The sequence below is a fragment of the Gallus gallus genome, chromosome Z (genome assembly GCF_016699485.2).
Source record: "Gallus gallus isolate bGalGal1 chromosome Z, bGalGal1.mat.broiler.GRCg7b, whole genome shotgun sequence".
NCBI lineage: Eukaryota > Metazoa > Chordata > Aves > Galliformes > Phasianidae > Gallus > Gallus gallus.
The window spans coordinates 65861200-65883204 of NC_052572.1; the positions used below are offsets into that span (position 1 = coordinate 65861200).

The window sequence follows — 22005 nt, forward strand, 5'->3', positions numbered from 1 at the left end:
AGTGAATACACTAACTCATCATTCTTCTTCACTCTCTGACAGACTGCAAAAGAAACCCCACTTCAAAATCCTCATCATTTACAAAAGCAGTAATATTGATCTAGACATTAGGACAATTAGAGAATCAGATTCACAGTAGTCATTGTAGAGGGTAGGTCCTCCTACCACTGTTACCATAAACACAGAAGTTCCTTTACCGTATGTTAGGAAAAAAATCAATACAAACAAATGTGAAAGACCAAACTCCAAAGTTTGTAACATTTTTCTTTCCAAAGATGTGCATCAAAATTGCTTTACTGAGAGATTACTGTAAGAACAGATCTTGTTCTCAAAAACAAACTTACAAACTATTTGTGTACTCCTCTGACCTAAGCTTGCAATGAGCTGTGACGGCCAACAAAGAATATTTAGGCAGGTGTTGGACCAAAATTAGAAAAAAAAAAAAAAAAAAGAAAAGAAATCAGAAAAATCATTCATGACAGTAGACCATAGAAAGCCAGTATGGCTGAGGCGGGCAGGGTCTTCTAGGTCCATCTGTCCCAGTCCCTGCTCCAGCATGGACACCCAGAGCAGGGTGACAGGACAATGTCCAGGTGGCCTTTGAAGACCTTCAAGCAGAAGACTGCACAGACTATCTGGGCAAACTGTACAACAGACTTAAGCAGACCAAAGTGAAGCCAAAACAGAATGCTTCTGAACTCTCCACCATTCTTAACCCCCAAAATCAACAATATCATTTTGAACCCAGATTCTAAAGGCCATGGCCATAGATTAATTTCACCCCCTGGAAAATAAAGCATGGAATGGTTAATGTTCTTAGCCCAATCAATTAGCTGCATGGATTCAAACATCAGCTTCTGGTGATTGCAGAATTATGGTATCAACTGTAATTTCTATAGGCAAACAACACAGCCTTCTTTAGAACCTCAAGAAACCAGGAATCCACACAATTATTCCCCATACATATTCTCTCTCTTTTCCCACTCTGATTTATAGCATGAATGTAGTACATAAACATAAAATATTAATCAAATATTTGTTTCCTGAAGATTTTTTTTCCTTCCAATTATTCAGTAACTTTTAGATCACAAACTCTGAAATTGCAGATGTACAGTCAGTACATGGCATCTTCTGCTCCTTCCCTGCTACACTTCTCCTATGTCCAGTAGTGGGTCCTTTGGAGAAGAATGGACCATTGGAGAAGGCTGGAATCTCAAAAGACAGTCTGTGCATATTGTCCTATGTGGTAGCTATCTCTAGAGGCGTGTGAGCACATGTACTCTTTTACTTCATCTGGATCATTGAGAATGAACTACTCGAGTATTTCATTTCTAAAATGCGTACCTGAAAAAATCCTCTGTTTGCTCACCTTTTACTCCTATATTCAAAACACAATACCTGCTCCAGTGGACTTCTTTTCAAACAAGTGTAAAGCAAGATACTATTATTTAAGTATTTCCCAGGGACCTTTACAGCATCCTAGTTGAGTCAGTGGGACTTCCTATAAGCAAACACAGTTCTGTAATTAAGGGATTAGAAGACAAGAATTTAATTCCCTGTGTGGCTATGGATTACCTGATCAACCTTGGGCATCTCAGTTTTATAAATTAATGCAAGTGGAAGGCAGTGACACTATCACTACTGCACTCGACAGAGACATAAGCACAGCAGACTACCTGGGCATAGAGGTACTGAAGCTTAGTTCTAGCACTTCACACAACCAGGGCTGTCAGTAATAACCTGACCCATCCCTCCTATTCCAAACACACCTCCAGAAATGCTTCAGGTTGCCATGTATAAAATAAAATGAGGTAGGACATAAAGAAATGAGTCAGTGGGAGCTGCTTTTTCCCTTGCCATAGGAAAAGGGAGAAAACAAACACTGAACTCCCATCATTCACTGGATGGCACAGGAAAAACATATTTTTCAGGAAAAAAAGCTTTTTGAGGGGTGTTTTGTTTGTTTGTTTGTTTGTTTTTGCTTCTGTTTGTTTTCTGTGGGAGAAATCTTTCGCTTATCCCAAAAGTACTCTCTAGCAGCAGTTGACCTTCCTAGTGCCACATGTTGCCTCAGTGCTGCATGAAAACACCTCCTGCATATAAAATGCCTCTCTATTGACTTATGTCAGTACTGACCTACAGCACAGACACCTCAATTATAAATCAAATCCTGTTCACAGTTAGGTTTCTGTGTTTTGATCTTTTGAGAAAAACAAATAAGCAAGCAAATAAAAACATATCTGCAAAACGAGATTGCAATCTTTAGAATGCAGGACATCTCAGGGGAACAGCAACAGCAAAACAGCAGAAATTAGACTTGCATTTCAACACATCCTTCCATGGATCCATGAAGATGGGGGATTATGTGAGGTACAGAAAAGAAAGGCCAGTTATTAGCATTAATATAAGCAAAATCTTTCCTGCTCCTACAGTTAGTGAAAACCTGACCACATGTGTGGCATGATCCTGTGCTTCATGTTGAGTATTCACTGCTGCCAGCAGCTTCTTTTTATCCTTCTCTCTTTCCTTTTCCTTTTTGTTTGGTGATAGTTTTGTGTTTATTTCTTGTGGCAAGCGTGGCTCTTCTGTTTTGATTTACTAATCACAGATGCCTTAATCAGCTTTTGTCACCCAGTCTTTCAGTTAATAATGCTAGGACTTAAAATGACAAGTGCAGAAATCCTGGATTTTCGTCGCCACAGTGAGCTTGTAGCAGATAACTTTCCCTTTTCTCCTTATTTTAAGGTTTATAGTATTTGAATGAAGTGGTGAGGAAGAGCAGGTAGGCTGACAAGGTAGAAGACATCTAGTGATATAATTCAGAAAACAGCTGACATTTCACAGGGTTTCCTTATCAATCCTTACTGATGCATTTCCTTGAGTTTCCTTGAGAAAAAATAACCGCCCCCAGTATTTCAGTTCAGAATAGCAATCAAGGAGTAGAAGTGTTTAAGGTGCTTAATGGCCTTCATTACACAGTATTTAAGCACATCATAATCCTTAATGTTTATCGTAATTACTCCGTTGTAAGATAAGAAAATGCTCTTATCACCATTTTACAGAGAGGGGACAAAAGCAGAAGGAGATAAAATGACTGGCCTCAGGTCACAGTGGAGTCTGTGGCACAGCCAAGATTACTCTTTCCATTGGACTCACTTTTTCTGGTTTAGTCAATAATTTGTACATGAAAAGCTCAGTGATGTATGCTCATATCCTGATTCTGCAGAAGCTCGCCCATGATGCAGTTAACAAAGCACACCACGTGTCTGATCCAGCCCCGTTTAAAAACTTCTGCTTGACTTTAGACCAGGGTCAACCACGTGGATTCAACTGGTTTGTGTTTTTCCCTCAGAGACAGCTATTACAATGGATTAATTCTGTAGCACCACGCTCAACACCTGTTCCTCACCACACCATTATATTATGTACCTTGCTACCAGCCTCCCTGCACTACTTCTCTCCTTGCAGACCTACCTATCACAGCATCCTTTAAACTGTGGGAACTCTATGAAAAATAAAATAAAACAAAATAAAATAAAATAAAGGAACAACAACTTTTTAAATGTCCAAGAAATAGGAAGCTGGGTATGTAATCTTCTTTATCTTCTTTTAACCTGTATTTATTTGTTGCAAGTGATAATTATATGAGTCTGCCCTGAGTACAAAGAAAGAGAATCCTCAGAGTAAGAAACGTGAGTCGGGCACATTAATCCCTGGCTGCTGGGATACATCCAGAAAGCCTCCCCTTCACCTTAACACTGTGAGAATGTCTCAGAGACCGATGCAAAACTAAAACAGAATTATTTTAATTCCAGACAGAGGGATTCAGTTCCCAGACTGCATACATTCTTCATTTACCACAGCGCACTTCACCACAGCTGGAAACTCTCGGAGGATCAGCACCTTTTCTAGATGGCTGTGAGCACAAAAGAGCCTACTGCTTTGCAAACAAGGAAGCAAGGGAGCAGCTCCATTTTGGAGGGAGACATAAAGCTGCAAAAGACAGATCCTAATGGAAAAAGACAGCTGACAGCAGGAGGCAGAGCCTTCTGATCAGCCTGTGCTGAACGCTCCCTAGAGTACTTAATAAAGGACCAAGAAATTGAGGGAGAAAAGGAAGTGGTTATAAAAACTTCTCACATACAATGTGGCTGTACAATCCTGCAAGACAAGCAAACAGCCACTGCAAAAGTTTCCCTCTGCTATGTACACTGAGATACTTTGCCACTTGTATTAATGCAAATCCATATAAATGAATTTGAAAAAAAAAAAAAACCCCCACAAACAAACCAAAACTAAACAAGTGCTGTTGGTATTTGTATATAAATAGGTAAATTCTTTCAGCTTATCAGCCTTTTCACACGTTAGTGATAACATATCTTACAATGCCTTTAATGTGTGTGACTGATAATTGGAAAACTATTCTTGCGCATAAATGACAACATAAAAGACCACATTTCTATTCCTCCTGAAAGAAACCAAACACTTTGTACGAGATTTTCCATTGTGGGTAGTCAGTCACATAATCACTGCAGCCCTCCTCAGTTTATTTGTTTCCACTGAGCTTCACTGCATTTCATTCCGCAAATTGAAACTCACTATTTTATGAGCAGAGCAACACAAACTTGCCTAAGTGTTCTCAGCTCTGGGCACACATATGGCTGCATTTCCAACCTTATTAAGCAGACTTGCACCTTCCCTTCCAAACCAGCTCTGGTGACCCACTGCTATGCAAAGACTGAAAAATCCTGCTGTGTTCAAATAAGCCAGCTGGTAAGAGTGTGGTATGCTGTGAAAACACGTTGAAACCGTGTATGGCACTCCCAGCAGTTTTTTTTTGCTGGAAGGAGCTGTTAGGAGTGTGTCATTGCTCTCTGCTGGACAGTACCAGTAACACTTACCAGCATATCCCAGGCTGTTCTGCCCAGGCACAGTGACCATTTTCAGCCCAGGCACCTTGGCCATGCTTTCTAGGACTTCCAGTGCCGATGCTGCAGCAGAGGGTATCAGAAGCACAGACAACTGAAAGCAATCCCCACTGTTGTGAAACTTGTGCCTTTCTGTAGAGACCCATTTGCATCTTTCTGTAGAGGGGTCTGAAGGACTCACTTCCATGTTTCTATAAAAACAGATCAAGGCTCCACCTAAGAATTACCGAGACAATTTCCTGAAATATCCTCATTGGAGTGAAACCTGAAACTCATGCTGGTGTAGGGGCCACGGATTTTCTTTTAAGCGCTACCTTTACTTATCTGTAGCCAACAGATTAAATCGCCTTCATCTGACATAGATTTCTTCTGTGCCTGGAAAAGCCCACACCATCTCACCTGTAAGACTCTGTTTTCTTATATAATCCACTTTCCTTCAAATACTGGCAGAAGAATTGGATTTGTGTTACTAGAAGAGAGTTTTACTCAAAACAATTACTGGGAGAAGCATTTTCATGGTGTCTCTAGATATTTTTGTAGCACTCCTGAAACTGAGATGAAGCCGTGACCACAACTTCCCAAGACAGGCCTAAATATTCACATTGTAGATAATAAAGTGGAAAGGAAACAGTTAAACAGCTGCCTTCAGACAAGCCTGTCCTTACACATAACAAAGACGGAGACAACAATTAATTACAGGTCCATCTGATCCAGATGTGCTAGCAGCTGAAAGGCCACTTCTCCTGCTGAGGTGTGAGGGTAATAGGTACATTTCTCCCATTAGCATTAATGAGAGGTAACAGTTTAAACTCTTCAGGGATCAACAACAGCCTCCATCTCTACAGCAGTTTGTTAAGCATCTGTTCTGTACCATTTTATCACAAATGACGTGCCTTAGAAGGATTCACCTTGGCATTCCTGTAGCACATCCAGGTCTGCAGAAAGAGGGAGAGTGTATCACCCAGCAAAGACTTCTGCAGTCTCTGACCACAGCAAAATAATGGTTGCAAGATCATGCCAAGGATCTTGCCAACTACACAATTCTTAGGTTGCAGAGGGACTGGATGCAGCAAATCATTTTTACTGCTCAATAAAATATTACCAAAAAAAGGTCACAGCTGCTAGAGGAATGTATCATGAAATAATACTTGGAGACAGCAAGAATAACTTACGCTGAACTTCCACCTAATACATAGGTTGCTCTGAAGGTATAATGTCTTCTACTTATTTCTCTGGAAGCCACAACAGATACAAAGAGCATTAGATTTAGCAAATTCTCAACTACAAATGGGTATCATTTTTTTCTGCATGGAGGAGTCCAGTTCCACACCTTTGCTCAGGGTGCTCTTCCATGTCAGGAGCCATTCGGTCAAACTGCCCCTCCGCTGCCATCCATCACATGGCAACAACATGTAATGTGATATGGGTGGGAAAGTTCAACCTCTGCTGCCGTATGACCAATATCCACCTCTGGTGATGTGAGCCAACAACATAAAATAAGAAGCATTTCTTTCAGAGCAGCTCTCAGAGTAAAGTAACTCCAAGCGAACAGTTTAATCATGCAGAATAACTACATACTTTATGCTGTGCCTGAATAAATATGAAAGCCCGTGATCTATCAGAGCTGCTACTACTCAGAAGCATTTTTGATCCATCACCTGAGATAACTGCCTTTGCACTCTGATCTTGAGATCACTTTTCTCTAGGATCTGTGGTGCAAAGTCAAGTCTGTCCTGAGAACAGACAATTTCAGGGCACAGCTTTGCTACAGGAGTTTATTGTCCCAGCAGCAAGGTGGCACAAGCTGGGAAACATCTCAGAGAATGCTAACAGCATACATGGGCCTTTGAGGATGGGGCTGTGTAGAAAGCAGACTGATCTCTACAGAGCTTCCTACTAGCCCTTTTCAAGAATGAATAGTCCAGTTTTAGCATTTTGGTAATTAAGTTTGGACTAGGTATAGCTCATAAGACTGAAGAAGACACTCTCAGAGACAAAAAAGTAACTTTACATGTTCCTAATTAATACGTTTGAGAAAATATATTTCATGAGATTGTAGTGGTCTCTGAATATACTGACACATGGTTGAAAACAATCTTGGCTTCCTTTTTATAGCCAGTCCTTGGAGAATTTCTATCTGCTACAGGTTCCTCGTTTGTGAAGCTACTTAAGAGCACACCTATGAGGAAGCCAGATTTCTCCAAGTCTAGCTGTGTTAAAGCAGTAAAGAATTCCTAATGGCATCAGAGACATAAAGATATAAAAGTTCTTTAACTGGAATAACTTTTTTTTTTTTTTTTTTGTACACAGGAAATCAACTGAACTTCAGTATGAGGCGCCTTGATTATCAAGTATAATTCAACCCAACCTAGCTCTCTCAGTTCAAAGCAAGGTTTCAGCCTTTTAATTTGTAGACCTTTAGGTTTTGCCAGTGATATTTATACAATAAACTTAAGCCTATTTTTTTGACAGGTAACTGTGACCCATGGACCATAAGCTGAAACTGTCAGCATAAAAGAAGGAGGAAAGCCTAACCACATGTTGTGCTGTGTATTTTAATAGCATAATAGCTTTTATGTACCCAAGGTCTGAACATGAATATAAACTAAGCCCAAAGCATTAATTATTCTTCCATTTGCTCAAGTACCGAGATAGGACAGGAATAAATGGAGATACTGAGTCCAGTGTATTGCAAGACTGGTGCAGAGCTGGCAGATTTCTGAACTCCAGCTGTGGAGCTCCATTACAGCCTATAATCCTGAGTTACACCTGTTAATTAAAAGCATATTTTTATCCTGGCATTTCTGTTTTCAAAGTCAATAGTTCTCCATAATAACACAAAAATCTAAGCAGCATACGACCTCCAGCATTATTTTCAGTTTCTATTAGATATGTGTTTGTTCATAACAGATTTTATTTCTCTCTCCTTCATTGATTCTCTAGGGGCTGCTAAGAAGACAGGAGGAAAACTACCTAAACGCACATGGCATGATAGGGTGTGCACCTCTTAAAAGCAACTCCTACAGGAGTTGTAGCAGTAGATGAAACATGGGGGCTGTAGCAGGAAAAGGGAGAAAACCTTAGGAAACATCCTTCATCCTTCAGAAGGAGCAGTAATAGCAACCTCAGTGACTCCTTGGCTACCTGCCCTCTCAGGCTGCTAACAAGGACATGAGAGCACATTTTAACCTTTGGGATAGTTTCTCTGATACCAACACCAAAAGGTGCATAAGCTCCCGAGGAGACATGATGCCATATCACATGCTAGCACCACAGGATACTGTCCTGACAAAAAACCTCAGTTGATGAATTTTCCTAGATCACTGATATCTGATGCACTCTTTATCAAGTAAGAAACTGACATCAATAACAGCTTGCCCTCTTCTCTCTATCCTACATACCCTATTTTTTCAGTGCACTTCTCATTTGTAGTGACAATTCAAGAGATGGAGATATCTATTTTCAAAACCTGGGCTGCTGACCATCTATTACAGAAGAAGTAGATCTTCCCTCCTTGATAAAAATGAATGCTTTAATACTACAAAATTTGCTGGCCTTTTTCCATACACACTTTTCTGTTAATGCCCCAGTACTACTCCACACTAGCCAGCGTATGCCAAATATGAAATTGTGCTGCATGAAATGCCCACATGGCTATGAGCTGCAGCAGGTTTTTGCCCTCACTGTCTACCCAAACTCCTCCTGGATGAGAAAAATACACAGATTTCCGCATTTATATGGCAGTGTTTGTGCAAGCTGTGGATAATGACGGAGAGCAGAGCTGGCAAGGGTATCCTGACAGAATACGTGAGGCCTGACACCCAGGGATGGATGGGGATACCTCGGTCTCATCCTGCCACACCTTTCACCATGGGATTCATGGCCCAGTGCTTCTTCTTGTAACACCCCAACTCTGTTCTCAATGCATTCATCACGCTCCTGCCAACCTGGGACGCCTTTGGGCAGCCTCTTTGCATGGGCATGACCTGTGAAAGGCCTAATTCACTGCTCCCTCATGTCTGAGAGGGACAACACAGGTTTCTTCACTGCACATTGAAGTGGATGTGTCTATGAGCTATGGACAGTCAATGCTATGGACACTTGCACAAGATTGCATGTAGCTAAGGCAGGCAGCAAGACTTACCACCACAGACTTTCCACCACAGGTGTTACTGCAAACTGGAAGAAGCACAGCAGTGTTCTTGTAATCACCAGCGGTGGAGAAAAAGCACTTCCCCCATGGCTTGACGAATGAGGAAATGAATTCCCAGCTATTTTATGGAATCATGTAATACCCATGTTGCCAAATGCAAGAGAGTCCATAAAAATCAATACTAATGATATCTTTTCTTAGCTAGAAGACAGATAATAAAAGCCATGAAAAGGCCTATCATTTAGCTCCCTGTAGTTTAGCCCTGAATGGCAATACCTCTGTTCAACCTTTCGCAATTACTTTATTTTGGCAAGCCACGTTTCATTGTAATTATATGACTCCTTATGGAATTTTGAAGACACCCTCTCTCCTTTAAGATTTGGCTATACACATGGCTATAGTATTTCACTGTATCCTTTCTACGAAACAAACGGTAAGAAGGGTGTCATGTGTGTCAATTGTAAAGATTTTTTTTCTGTTAATTTTCACATCATAAGCTTTTTTTGTGGAGCAGACTTAAAAACAATATGATTTATTTGAGCTGAATTAAGTTAGGGTGAGAGATATGATGGATTTTTTTTTTTTTTTAATTTAAGACAAGTATTGATGCACAGTACTATTATCTACTGAGCATGATGTCTGCTTCCCCTTAAATCCAAAGTAGATTTTTGAAGGCTTATCAGCAGGGGGCATTAATGCGACACTAAATTCCAAATCTAAACTAACAAACAACTGTGCAGTGCCTGTTGTTATTTTATTATTAATAAGTAAGGTTTCTCCTTGTATTTTTCACAAGATCAGTTCTTTTTTTTTTTAAGTATTGCTGGAATTCCAAGCCATTTTCTGTCACTGGTCATGTGTTTAACAGCGCATTGGGAGTTTCATCCTGGTTGCAAAATCTGTCTTTGTTGTTGTTTGATGTAGTTTAGGAGAACCTGATTTAGTGTACAGCCATCTCTTTTAAAGAAGATTATATCCAGCAGAAAGAAATGGTGGTTTCAACACATGCAAGATTACTTGGTCATGAGCATGAGTTGCTCCCTGACATCCTGTACACATATTTGGGAAAATGACTGACAATGTTCCTATTTCCTAGGCTTGTACCTTGGCAGTAGCTACTGACCTGGAGAAGAGAGGTATTTCCAGAAGGAAATTTTTAAATAGCAACATATTCCCTTCAGAGTGCCCATTTCACACTCCACTGACAACAGAGGGAAGAGTAACCACCCTGATAATTTAAATGATCAGTCACAGAGAATGCATCTCTGTGCTCATGCCAATAGGACTTTATTTTCTGTTTTCTGACACTAACAAAGCACACAAAGAATATACCATTTGTTGTGCTCAAATCTTATGTAATGCATAAAGTTCCTCTATCAGAAATATAATCTAGCAATGAACTGATGACTGAAGGAGAGAAAGTTAAAAAGGAAGTGGTAATTGTGGCACTGGCTCTATTCCTTAGTCTTTCACTCCGGATTGATCCTATCACACTATAATCTGGTTCTTGCTTTGTTCGTATTACCCACTATTATTGTGCAGCTATTGAATCTTCTCTGATCTTCCTGTATTAAAATCCACATATCATTTACAATAATCCACAGTATGCCCACATATGATGCAATGTAGCATATTGAGCCAGTGATATACTTAGGTTGCTTAAAAAGTAATGCCGCTTATTTATTTCCATGGAAACTACAACAGATACAAAGAGCACACCATCACTACTTGATAGAGCAAATTCTCAGCTACAATACACTATATTTCTACACAGAACAAGAGAGGGGCCTGAGAACTGGAGGACAGCCAGTGTCACTCCAGTCTTCAAAAACAGCAAGAAGGAGGATCTCAGAAACTACAGGCCAGTCATCCTCACTTCTGTCCCTGTGAAGGTGATGGAACAACTTGTTCTGGATGCCACCTCCAAGCAATTGGAAGAGAAGAAGGTTATCAGGGGTAGTCAACGTGGATTCACCAAGGGGAGATCATACTCGACTAACCTGTTAGCTTTCTATGATGTCATCACTGTCTGGATAGATATGGGGAGAGCAGTGATTGCCGTCTACCTTGATTTCAGCAAGGCTTTCGACACTTTCTCCCACAGCATCCTTGTTATGAAACTTAGAAAGTGTGGGATGGATGAATGGATGATGAGGAAGACTGAGAACTGGCTGACTGGCAGAGCTCAGAGGGTTGTCATCAGCGGCACAGAGTCTGTTTGGAAGCCTGTAACTAGTGGTGTTCCCTAGAGGCTGGTGCTGGGTCTGGTCTTGTTCAACATCTTCATCAACAACCTGGATGAAGTGATAGAGTTCACCCTCAACAAGTTTACTAATGATACAAAGCTGGGAGGTGTAGCTGATATACTGAAAGGCTGTGCTACCATTCAGCAAGTCCTGTGTAGGCAAGAAAGTTGGGTGGGGAAAAATCTGATGAGGTTTAACAAGAGCAAGTGTAGAGTCGCACCTAGGGAGGAATAACTGCATGTATCACTACATGTTAGGAGATGATCTGCTGAAGAAGGACCTGGGTATCCTGGAGGACAACGGGGTGACTGTGAGCCAGGAGTGTGCCCTGGTGTCCAAGAAGGCCAATGACATCCTGTGGTGCATTGAAAAGAACATGGTCTGCAGGTCAATGAAGGTGATCTTCCCCTTCTACTTTGCCCTAGTGAGGCCACTTTTAGAATACTGTGTGCAGTTTTGGGCTCCTCATTTCAAAAAAGACAGCAATCTTCTAGGTGGAGTCCAGCAGAGAGCCACAGAGATGATATACACCATGGAGCATCTGCTTTATAAGGAAAGGTGGAGTAACCTGGGTCTGTTCAGCCTGGGGAAACGAAGACCTACAGGGATCTGATTAATGTTGATAAGTATCTAAAGGGAGGTGGGAAACAAATGGATGAGGCTGGGCTCTTCTCAGTAGTACGTAGTGATAGAAGAAGGACCAATGGCCTAAAACTTGAACATACAAGTTCCATACAAACATGTGAAAGAACTTATTTATGGTAGGCGAGACAGAGCACTGGAACAGGCTGTCCAGAGAGTTTGTGGAGTATCCTTCTATGCAATTTTTCAAGACCTGTCTGGACGCCTACCTGTTTTAGGGTACCTGCTTGGCAGGGGGGTTGGACTCAATGATCTCGAGGTCCCTTCTAACCCTGCAATACTGCAGGTCTGTGAATATATACAAAAACACAGTAACACAGGGACTTTTAGCAACATTCAGACATTATACAGACCAGCAACATGTACATGCAGCTGCTTCCTTTTCCCTTCCCTTCCCTTCCCTTCCCTTCCCTTCCCTTCCCTTCCCTTCCCTTCCCTTCCCTTCCCTTCCCTTCCCTTCCCTTCCCTTCCCTTCCCTTCCCTTCCCTTCCCTTCCCTTCCCTTCCCTTCCCTTCCCTTCCCTTCCCTTCCCTTCCCTTCCCTTCCCTTCCCTTCCCTTCCCTTCCCTTCCCTTCCCTTCCCTTCCCTTCCCTTCCCTTCCCTTCCCTTCCTAGCAAAAACTTATTTTTTAACAGTAAAAGGAAAATCTGTATTAACAAAGGCTCCCACAGTGACCTGTGAAATTGGCAGGGCTCTTCTATGTGTGAAAATTAAGAATCTTCGCTTAGAAAAATCTGATGCATATAATACAATTTTCCTTTAAAATCTCAGAAGCATGGAATAACACTGGGTTTGATAGCCTTCCTGATAAATGCGAGAAGATTTATAGAAGCTAGGAGACAAAGAAGAATTAAACTTCCATCTGTCAAAAGGGATAGCACATCAGAATTTTTATTTTTATTTTTGAACAGAGAGAATGTTATCACAAAGTATTATTAAAATCTCTGAGCCCCAAATATAATATGTATTTTCCCTCAAGCAGATCCCATGAGCTTTTCGGCAGGTGGCATTAATGCTCCATCCAATTCCAAATGGCACACAGCCAGGAAACTGCTGCTTCCAGCAATTAACACCTTAAAATGATCAACAAACTATGGCAGAGAGTAATTTTCTTATGAGAAAAGCCTGCCTTAAAATGGCATCTGTTCTAAATGTTTCTTTTTAGCAACAGTAGCAGACCATAGATGTGTTTTGACGTTGAATTAGAAGAAGAAAAGGGCACATTTTCCTACATTTCCCCATGTTTTCCCTTCCCTTCCCGTCAGAGTGTCTGCAGATTCAGCATTTTCAAATGAAGAGAACATGACTGAAATATTTTAGCATTCAAGTGTGTACAAACTTTACTAATATCTACACAGTCTTCTCTCAAGGAGATTTTTTTCTAGCTTGATGTATCTTAAAGTTTTAAGATCTTGATCTTCCAACTAAGAAGAGAAAGACCAGTGGAGGAGAATAAGAGATATTCCAATGGCAGACATGAATGGCCATACAGAGTCCACATAGAGTGAAGTGATGAGTTATGTTCCAGGGCTGGATGGCCTATGCATTCAGGGCTTTCCCAAAGCAGACAGTAGAAAATCCTGGAATTGCCCTCTGGACTCATGGATGAAACTCTTACCTACTCCACAAAATCCATCACCCAACATGTTACAAATACTTTCATATTTCAAGAATCATACAAACAGCCACTGCTAGAAAGAGATGCTTTGAAAGAGCTTGTTTGGTTGGAAAACTTGGAACATTTGTCATTTACTCTTCAAAACACAAATTCTTTCCATATCATGAAACTGCCCAGAGGAGGGGTAGGAAATACAAAACAGTCTACCAGGATGTCCTTGGAGAACTATTCTCCAAACTGTGCATCACAGGTTTGATCCTCAAAAAATGAGATTTTTTCTCCTAAAATACACCTGAGCTCAGGTTAGAATTGACAATGACTATATTAAGAGTGAGGAACTTCCTCAGAAACCAACAGACTAAAATCTTCCTGAAGCCTAGTGATGCTCCAGTGAGTATGGGGATTAGAGTTGGCAGCACTGGGACTCAAGGAATGCACCCAAATAATGTATAAAGAGGGCTGTGTGCGGGACAGTTGTCCTACCATGCCATCTTTGCACCATGTGAGATACTTTTATGAAAGAGGTGCTTTAGTCATTAATAAGTCACTGTATACAAAACAGGAGTTTCTGGATAAAGTTATGGAATTTACTTTTCACTGTCTGGAGCATCTAATGGTCTGTTCTAGATTCTCTGAATTTATGAAACCTGTTGATCTATTTAGGTATTGCAATATAGCAACATACTAAAACTCCAGTAAAATTCAGAGCAACTCCAAAATGATTTAGTGAGAATTTGGTCCCAAGTTTTGTCTCCTTCTGACTTGAAGCAGAATGTGTCCTTCTGTGAAAGAGCTGTTTTGTATTTGATTCTTTTTGACAGCAGACCTTAACCTTGACTATCTGATGTGAGTCATCCTGGGCATCGGAAATATTGGAAAATCTAGTTGTACTTTACTACCCACTTAATTTCAGTAACCAAACACAAGACTACAGCTTAGTTTTGAAATGGCATGGCAATGCTGTGCAAAATTGATTTGACTGGCACACACACATTTTATTTGCATAAGGATGTTGCCCATGGAATTGTCCAACAGGAGGACCCCCTTGAAAGCTGAAACCCTGCCCTTGGCTAAAACAATTTCCAAGTTGCCATAAAATACTGGGAATGGCTCACTGACTGACGGTATTTCACTGTACAAATGGTTCATAAAAGCTGTTAAATCTGTCATGTACTCTAAAGGCATTTTAGTCTAACGACTATTTTCACTTACATAGGAGCTGTAGGGAAAACCTATTCCTCATATGACAAGCAGCATCCGATCCTGACAAGAATCAGGATTCTGGCACAACAAACCAATATAACTTTTCTGAATGCTTTTCATGACTGCTCCATGGCATCTTCATGTGGTATCTTTAAGGTAAGCTGCTCGCTGAGAGATATGGAGGTATGTTTTGATTTCTGAGGGGTCCTTGCAGGTAGAAAAGCAAGCATCTTTCTGCAGATTAAAGGGACTGGCAATGGGAGTATCAGATGATAAAGAGAATTAAGATAAACTAAAATGCAAAGGGAGCAAAGATCTGAAGGAAGTGAAAACCAAATCACACCAAAACACAATCCCTATTTTCTTTGTGCTTATTTTCAGACCATAAGACTCAAATATTAATGATGGACTGAGTAACATTTCCAGTGAAATATCTGAGTAAAGCTCAAATTAAAACACAGTCAACAAGTGATTTTTTTCCAACCATAACTTCTGGATAATGCCAAAGTGCACTACAGCAGAGTAGCTGTCTGCACTGGAGTACATTCCTCCTGATGAAGAGTTCTTTGTTCATGTCCAAGATGCATCTTTCTCTTCCTGAAAATCATTCCCAACTTTCCTTCACGTGGAAAGAAAGAGTTACCTTCCCGCAGACAGCTGCCATGGGATCAGTAGGCCATTGCCTCATCCACACATCATTACTCTTCTGACAAATACCAAAGAAGCTAAAAAAAAAAGTTCCCTGTCAGATGGACAAAACTAAAAGCTGCTGGCATCATATCTAGCCAAAGGAGGGGGAAGCTGTTCTCCACTCCCAGCAGCCTTACCTTGCAGGTCTACAGAAGTACTTTCCCAGGGTGGAAATCCTTACAAAATGTCACAGAGTAGCTGTGCAGTGTTAGAAAGAGCAGCTCATCAGAAGGCCCATAGCCCTACTTTCCTCATACTGAGAATGCTGTCTGAATCTGCTCTCTTATTAACTGTTCCATAGCTCTCATCTCTCCTGTTCTAGAAATGAAAAAAAGGCCCCCTGTTAATCTCTGTTCATCAATATGCCTCTTAGGAAAGACAATCTCAAGCAGAGATGGATCCTCTCAGGTTCTTAAAAGCTTCCCCTTTGGGCAATGCAGATTTGAGTAGAAAGTAAGTCTAGTTCTAAAAAAAATCAGTACCTTCCTCCAGTTATATTTCAGTGAACATTTGTGGGTAGACCAGAACACTGAAGAGCTGTGAGGTTTAGAGAAACAGCAATAAATTCCGTTTAATGCTTAGGTAAAACCACTATTCTACAGTACTTCACAACTCAGAATATTTGAAAGTAAATACAAAGTGTCACAAATTCAAACACTTAGACACCACATATTTTGGACCTATTTCTGTCACCTTCGAAAAAAATAATTGTGCTCACATTCATTTCCAAAGGTGTTAACAGCAGACTCTTTTATGTGAAAGTTCTAATAATCATAGCAATGCTATGGGTTGGTGTTTGAGGTTAGGAACAGGTAAATAATTTGGCAGAAATTAATGTGTGTCCACAGACAAGAGGCTACAGCCAGACCCTTTGATACATCTGTCTTTGCACAGATGGGGCTTTCCCTCTGGCAGGTGGCAGCTCCATAAGCCACCTGTGGTCATGCCAAAAAGGAGCACATTTTATTGCTCTTTGCTAGGAATAAGACTGCTATGTGCCGTAAGGAATATTTTGACAGGCATTTAGCTCTTCACTCTCCTTGTGGTCAGAGTCCTTACTCCTGTGTGCCTGGACTGTTTCTTCCCTTCATAAATGGGGCTCTGATAGTTTCATCAATTACAACAAATAACAGTTTTAAATTCTTAGCCCTGCTGACAAGTTCTTCATTTATTATTATTAACTACTTCTTGCAGCAGTCTAATATTCTCTTTTCATTCTTTCCTATAGTGGCACAGCAGGCTGACATTTTAAGCCTCTACTTAATCCCCCTTCTTTTCCATATACTTTATCATTTTCAAATGACTAATACTTCAGTATTCCTGTTCTGCTACCTGCTGAGGAAAAGAAGAAAGGGAAAGGCTGAGTAATGGTGTTTCAGAGATAGCAGCTCTATAGATGACTGCATTTATTTATTACTAAAACACATTCCAAAATGTTGCACCACTGCAATGGAGATATAACTTCACAAATATATAGTTCTAAGAGAAAACAGCTTTCTTTATCTTTCAAAAGTTCTGTTGATAGTTTAAAGCCATTAAAGAAAGAAGAGACTTATAAAGAAGGGAGAATTCAGCTAGCAGCTACTGAAATGCACTTAGGTTTTCTTAGACAAATCTGAGTCAAGTTTGAAACTGCAGCAGAAGTTAAGATAAAAGACGTCCTACATAGATGCTGAGATCCCGACAATAGTCTGAGGAATCTATGTAGGCAAGTGTCTCTGCCTCTGTTTCCCCAGTGCTAAAACTGAAATGTAGCTTACCTTATAACATGGGTGTTACAGTGGTTATTTCAGCACAAAGAAGACTCATCAAATAAGAGAATGACTGCATGGAGTGATGACCAGATACAAACACATCTAGGTGTTATGCCAGACTGTTGTCTGTAGTCCACATAACTGGTGAGATTGGCATGAACCTCTTCCAGACCCCTTGCTCCAACCAGAGTCAGGATGGCCAAATTCATGTCCAATCAGGTTTTAAAGTATCTTAAAGAGTAAAGGTTCTTCAACCCTTTAAGTACTTATACACACTGGTAAGATCCCCTCCTTAGTGTTCTCTCTCCGGGCTGAACAACCTCAGCCCTCTCAGCCTCTCCTCATAATACAGATACTCCAGTCCTTCATTCACCTTCATGGTTTTTCATTAGACTCATTCCTGGTAAGTCCTTATCTCTTGTACTGGTGAGCCCAGCACTGGACAAACCACTTCAGATGCTTCTCATCAGTACTGAGCAAAAGGAAGGATCACCTTTACCTATCTCTGGCAACACTTCCAGAGCAGACCAGGAGGCTGTTGGCCTTTTTTCTTGGAAGGGCATATCACTATCTCATGTTCAGCTTCACCACTGGCACCCCAGGTCCCTTCTACTCCACAATAAGACCAGTAGTCGTGCTGAATTCTCCTTGTCATTTTCTTGTCCTTTGTATGATTTGACATGGTTTCCAGGAATGGTAGCTCCATTGCTTTGACAAAGATGGAGCAAAGACTGGCTACTCTGCACTTCCCTGGATCTTACTTCTTGTTCTTCCTGAAGACAAGAGTGACATTTAGTCTCTTACTGTCGTCAAGAACCTATTTTAGTCACTATGACCTTTCAAAGATTCTCAAGAGTGGCAAGTGGGAGCATCAGCCAGCTTCTATGTGTGCACCCCATTGGAGTTCATGGACTTGTGTATGCCCAGTTGTTTAAATATTTCTTAAGCTGATCTTCCTCCACTAATGTCAAGGTTCCCTTAATCCAGACATTCCTGCCTCAAGAGCATTGGATTTTCAAAGGCCAATCTTACTGGTAAAGGCTGAGACAAGGAAGGCACCGAGTATGTCTTAAACTTTTCTGTGTCCTTTATCACCAGATTCCCTGTGGAATCAGGTTCAGCTGTAGGCCCAGGTCTTCCTTATTTTTTCATTTACTGCTAATGTACCTACAGATAACTTTCTTGTTGACCTTTACATTCCTTTCCTGACTGAACTCCAGGTGAGCTTTGGCTTTCCTCATCCCATCCCTGTATGTTCAGACTATGTCTCTATATTCCTCCTGGTTCACCTGAAAATATGAAGTCAAGCAGAGCATCTCACATCAACTATTTGATCATCTGTTTCAGGGAGCTGTCACCATTGTACTTTAGAAACCTCCTGAAATGTCCTGCTTTATTGTCCCTCTAGCAAATACCTGTGTAACTGAAGCCTGTGAAAAGGAGGCTTCTTCCAGTTGTCTGAACATCTCATCTACTACTTCCTGATCAGCTGGTCTACAGCAGACATCCAAAACAATATCAGACATTCTGGTTTACGTGCTAATTCTGACCCACAAGCTCTCATCTGGTTCAGAACCCTTCCCAAGGCAGACATCCTTGGCCCAGATACTCTTACATAAAAGGTCACTCTCCCTTCTTGCTCTCGCATCCTGTCCTTCCTAACAAGCCTCTTGTCTATCCATGGCAGTGCTCCAATTATGTGAAATGATGTATTACCACAACACCAAGGAGAGCACAGCCCTTCATTAATCCTAAGCAAGTGTGTGTGATCGTGTCCTTTCACCAGAGAATACATGAGCCCAAGTCATGAATGATTATGCACAGAATGACAGAAAGGCAACAAGCTGTGCTAATTGCTGCAAAAAGGCAAAAAGTCCTTCCTCTCACTCCTTTACTTTTGTGCTTATGCCTGATGTGATCTCACTTAACTTGTTTTGCTGATGAGTGACTCCTTTTCATACCACGCTGCTCCCTTTGCTTGGATGTTGTCCTTCCAATCTGGTCACTTTCTTGTACAGCTGTTGGCCATTCTCTCCCTCCCTCTGCATTCCTATTTTAAAGGTTTCCTCTCCATGCTGTCTCCATCTCTGCCTCTTGGCAGAGATACATTTGCCCTGTTTGGTCGGGTGAATCTACTTCTAAGAAGTCTTGATGCTCAAAGTGAGTCTTACAGTCATTTGAAAGCAAATCCTGTTGCTGACATTGCTGCGCAACCAACATTTACTCACAGGATCAAGCCAGTCCTCCTCAGGCTTTTCCTACTCACTGTGAGTATATACGACACTGCATCTGGAACACAGCCCCCAGACAGCAGGTCAGGTTGGGCAGGTGGGGGGCCTTTGTTCCCCACATGCAGAGGGAGTCTCCTACCACTATCACTCACTGTTTACTCTTGCCACATAGTTCCAGTTCAGCTAGCTCAGGTGCTCCACTGAACAGAGCTCCCAGTCATTGCTGTATACTTGCACGTACAGACTTTGGTAACTTTATGGGGTTGTATCAGATAAAAAGCCATACAAAAACAGTAAATCATAGAAAATAATCTATTAGCACATAGCACATTACCTACTAAGAGAGTGAATGCAACAAATTACAAATCACAAGAAAAAACTCATTCCCAAACAATCAACGTTTTTTGATAGAAGTTCCCTGACAAGTTCTGTATTTAGATATCTGACATTCCAATACCACTGTGATTGATTACTGCGTTCAGTAAAGACACCAAGTCCCCTTGTATCATGGTTGGCCAGGATTCATCATTCCAAAACTGTCTGTAGAAGGTGGAAAATCAAACCTAGTCTTACTCTAACAACACAGACCTTATCATCCTCTTAGCTGCCTATTATGTTGTTTCTTTCACATTTAAAGGTTTTCCCAATAAGTTGACAACCTGGGAGGTGGCTGGAGCTCTGAATCTTTGTCATTAACAGAACAGCTCATATTAAAATTAATGAAATGTGCCTGCGCTTCTAGACAGGTGTTCTTTAATAGTGCTATGCAGGTTTACAGTAGTTAGACATTGATGAATGCAGCAGTTATTGCCAAAAGAAACTGTCTACTGATACCAAGATAGCAGATCGCTCAGACCAATCAGAAGAATCAAATGGAAACAATGTTTTAAAATAAGCAGGCAACTGTCAAAGACATTTTATTTCACCTACGTGGACACGGTCTTATTAATATATATATTGCCTTATAAAATCCATTTTGTTTGCCTCCAACATTTTTCCAGCTGAACATGAAGCTTTAAAAAGCCACTATTATGTTATCACTTCAAATCTTATTATTTTCTGCTTCTAAATAATGTTGTGTCTGAGCCAACCCTTTTATACAACTTTTTTATCACAGTTTATAATCTAAGAATAGTCATGTTAAAAAATTAACAGTGGCCACTTCAGTTTTCAGAATCTGTAAGAAGGAAAAATATGCATTTTGAAAACTTGCATTAAATTGCTACTTGTGTTGGTTTTGTTTTGTTTTGTTTTGTTTTTCCACTTGAAGATAACGTTCCCTTTTCATCTGTTAATTCTGTCAAAATAAGTAGAAATATTCACTGCTATTTGCTACAGCCAATTACCTGAAGAAATTAGGTATTATTTAATCCAGCTGCTGCTTCTCTGAACATGCTGATGTCAGAGACCTTCAGAGATCTCTTCCCATCTGAATTTTCCTGCAAGTTTATAACCTTTGTTTTAACTTGAGTAAGTATAGACCTAGGTCTCTGACTCAGCTGACCCTGGTTGCCTTCCTTATTCAAATCACATCTAATGCAGGTTTCTTCCAACTCCCCCAGTGTTTGTTAACTTTCATCTCTACAGAAATACTCTTGCAGTAAGAATGAAGAGCCTGAAACTCATCATGATAAACCAGTGCTGGTATGAATTCATATGAGACTCATGCCATACAAAGCACTGCTCTTCCCACAGTTAAACAGTTGGAGAGTCTCAGCATGTTTCCTACCATTAAACCAGAACAGGACTCATTTTTGATTTGGCTGGTTCAAGTGAGCTCATAAAAATCATGGATGACTGCTGATTTAACTGGCTCCAAGTCAAAGATTAGCAGAATCATAAAGCTAATAAAAGTGTAATCTGCGATGTAGTCTCTTTGAAAGGTTAATTCATGCCATTATAACTGGAATCTTACATTGGGCAGGCTCTAACAAGAAACTCAATTACATTTATGAGCTACATTTATTCTTTTGTTTTTTGGCTTTTGTTTTAATAGAAATGCAGTAATGGTTATAGCCTACAATAAGTCAAACAGAAACTTAATCAATTGTTCTAGTATGAAAAACAAAATATCTTTTGATAAGAGATTTTAAATCCCAGTAGATAAAAATAGTATTAAATCCATAATGCTGTACTTTTGCACAGAATACACAAATAATACATTTCTTTGCTTTAATAAAGCATGCAACAAGTACCGATACATTATTACCCTAAATAACTACTTGCAGATAGGCAAAGTCTATACTCCAGAAATAAAGCCATTAAGTGGTGATGAACAATGGATTATTGATTTTTCAGAATACACATGCAACACTTAATAACAGAACTGGGGGAAGGAAATGCAGCAGTAATTCAGCCATTATGTAGCCAAATCTATACATTCTTTTAGTTGTTAAATTTACCCTACTGAAGTCAGGGGCAAAACTGACAGTGGCACCAGCAATAATTTCACAGTCATTTCCAACCTGCTTTAATCTGATTACAGCATGTTTTTGGTAGCCTTTATCAGTAATTACTATAGAAACATAAGATGCTATTAA

At 40.4% G+C, this 22005-nt stretch overlaps 1 protein-coding gene across 2 annotated transcripts in view; it reads right to left on the minus strand.

Moving 5' to 3' along the window:
• Positions 1-22005, minus strand: part of PLPPR1 (phospholipid phosphatase related 1) — a 127419-nt gene that overhangs the window by 32868 nt on the left and 72546 nt on the right. The gene's annotated exons all lie outside the window — the stretch shown is intronic.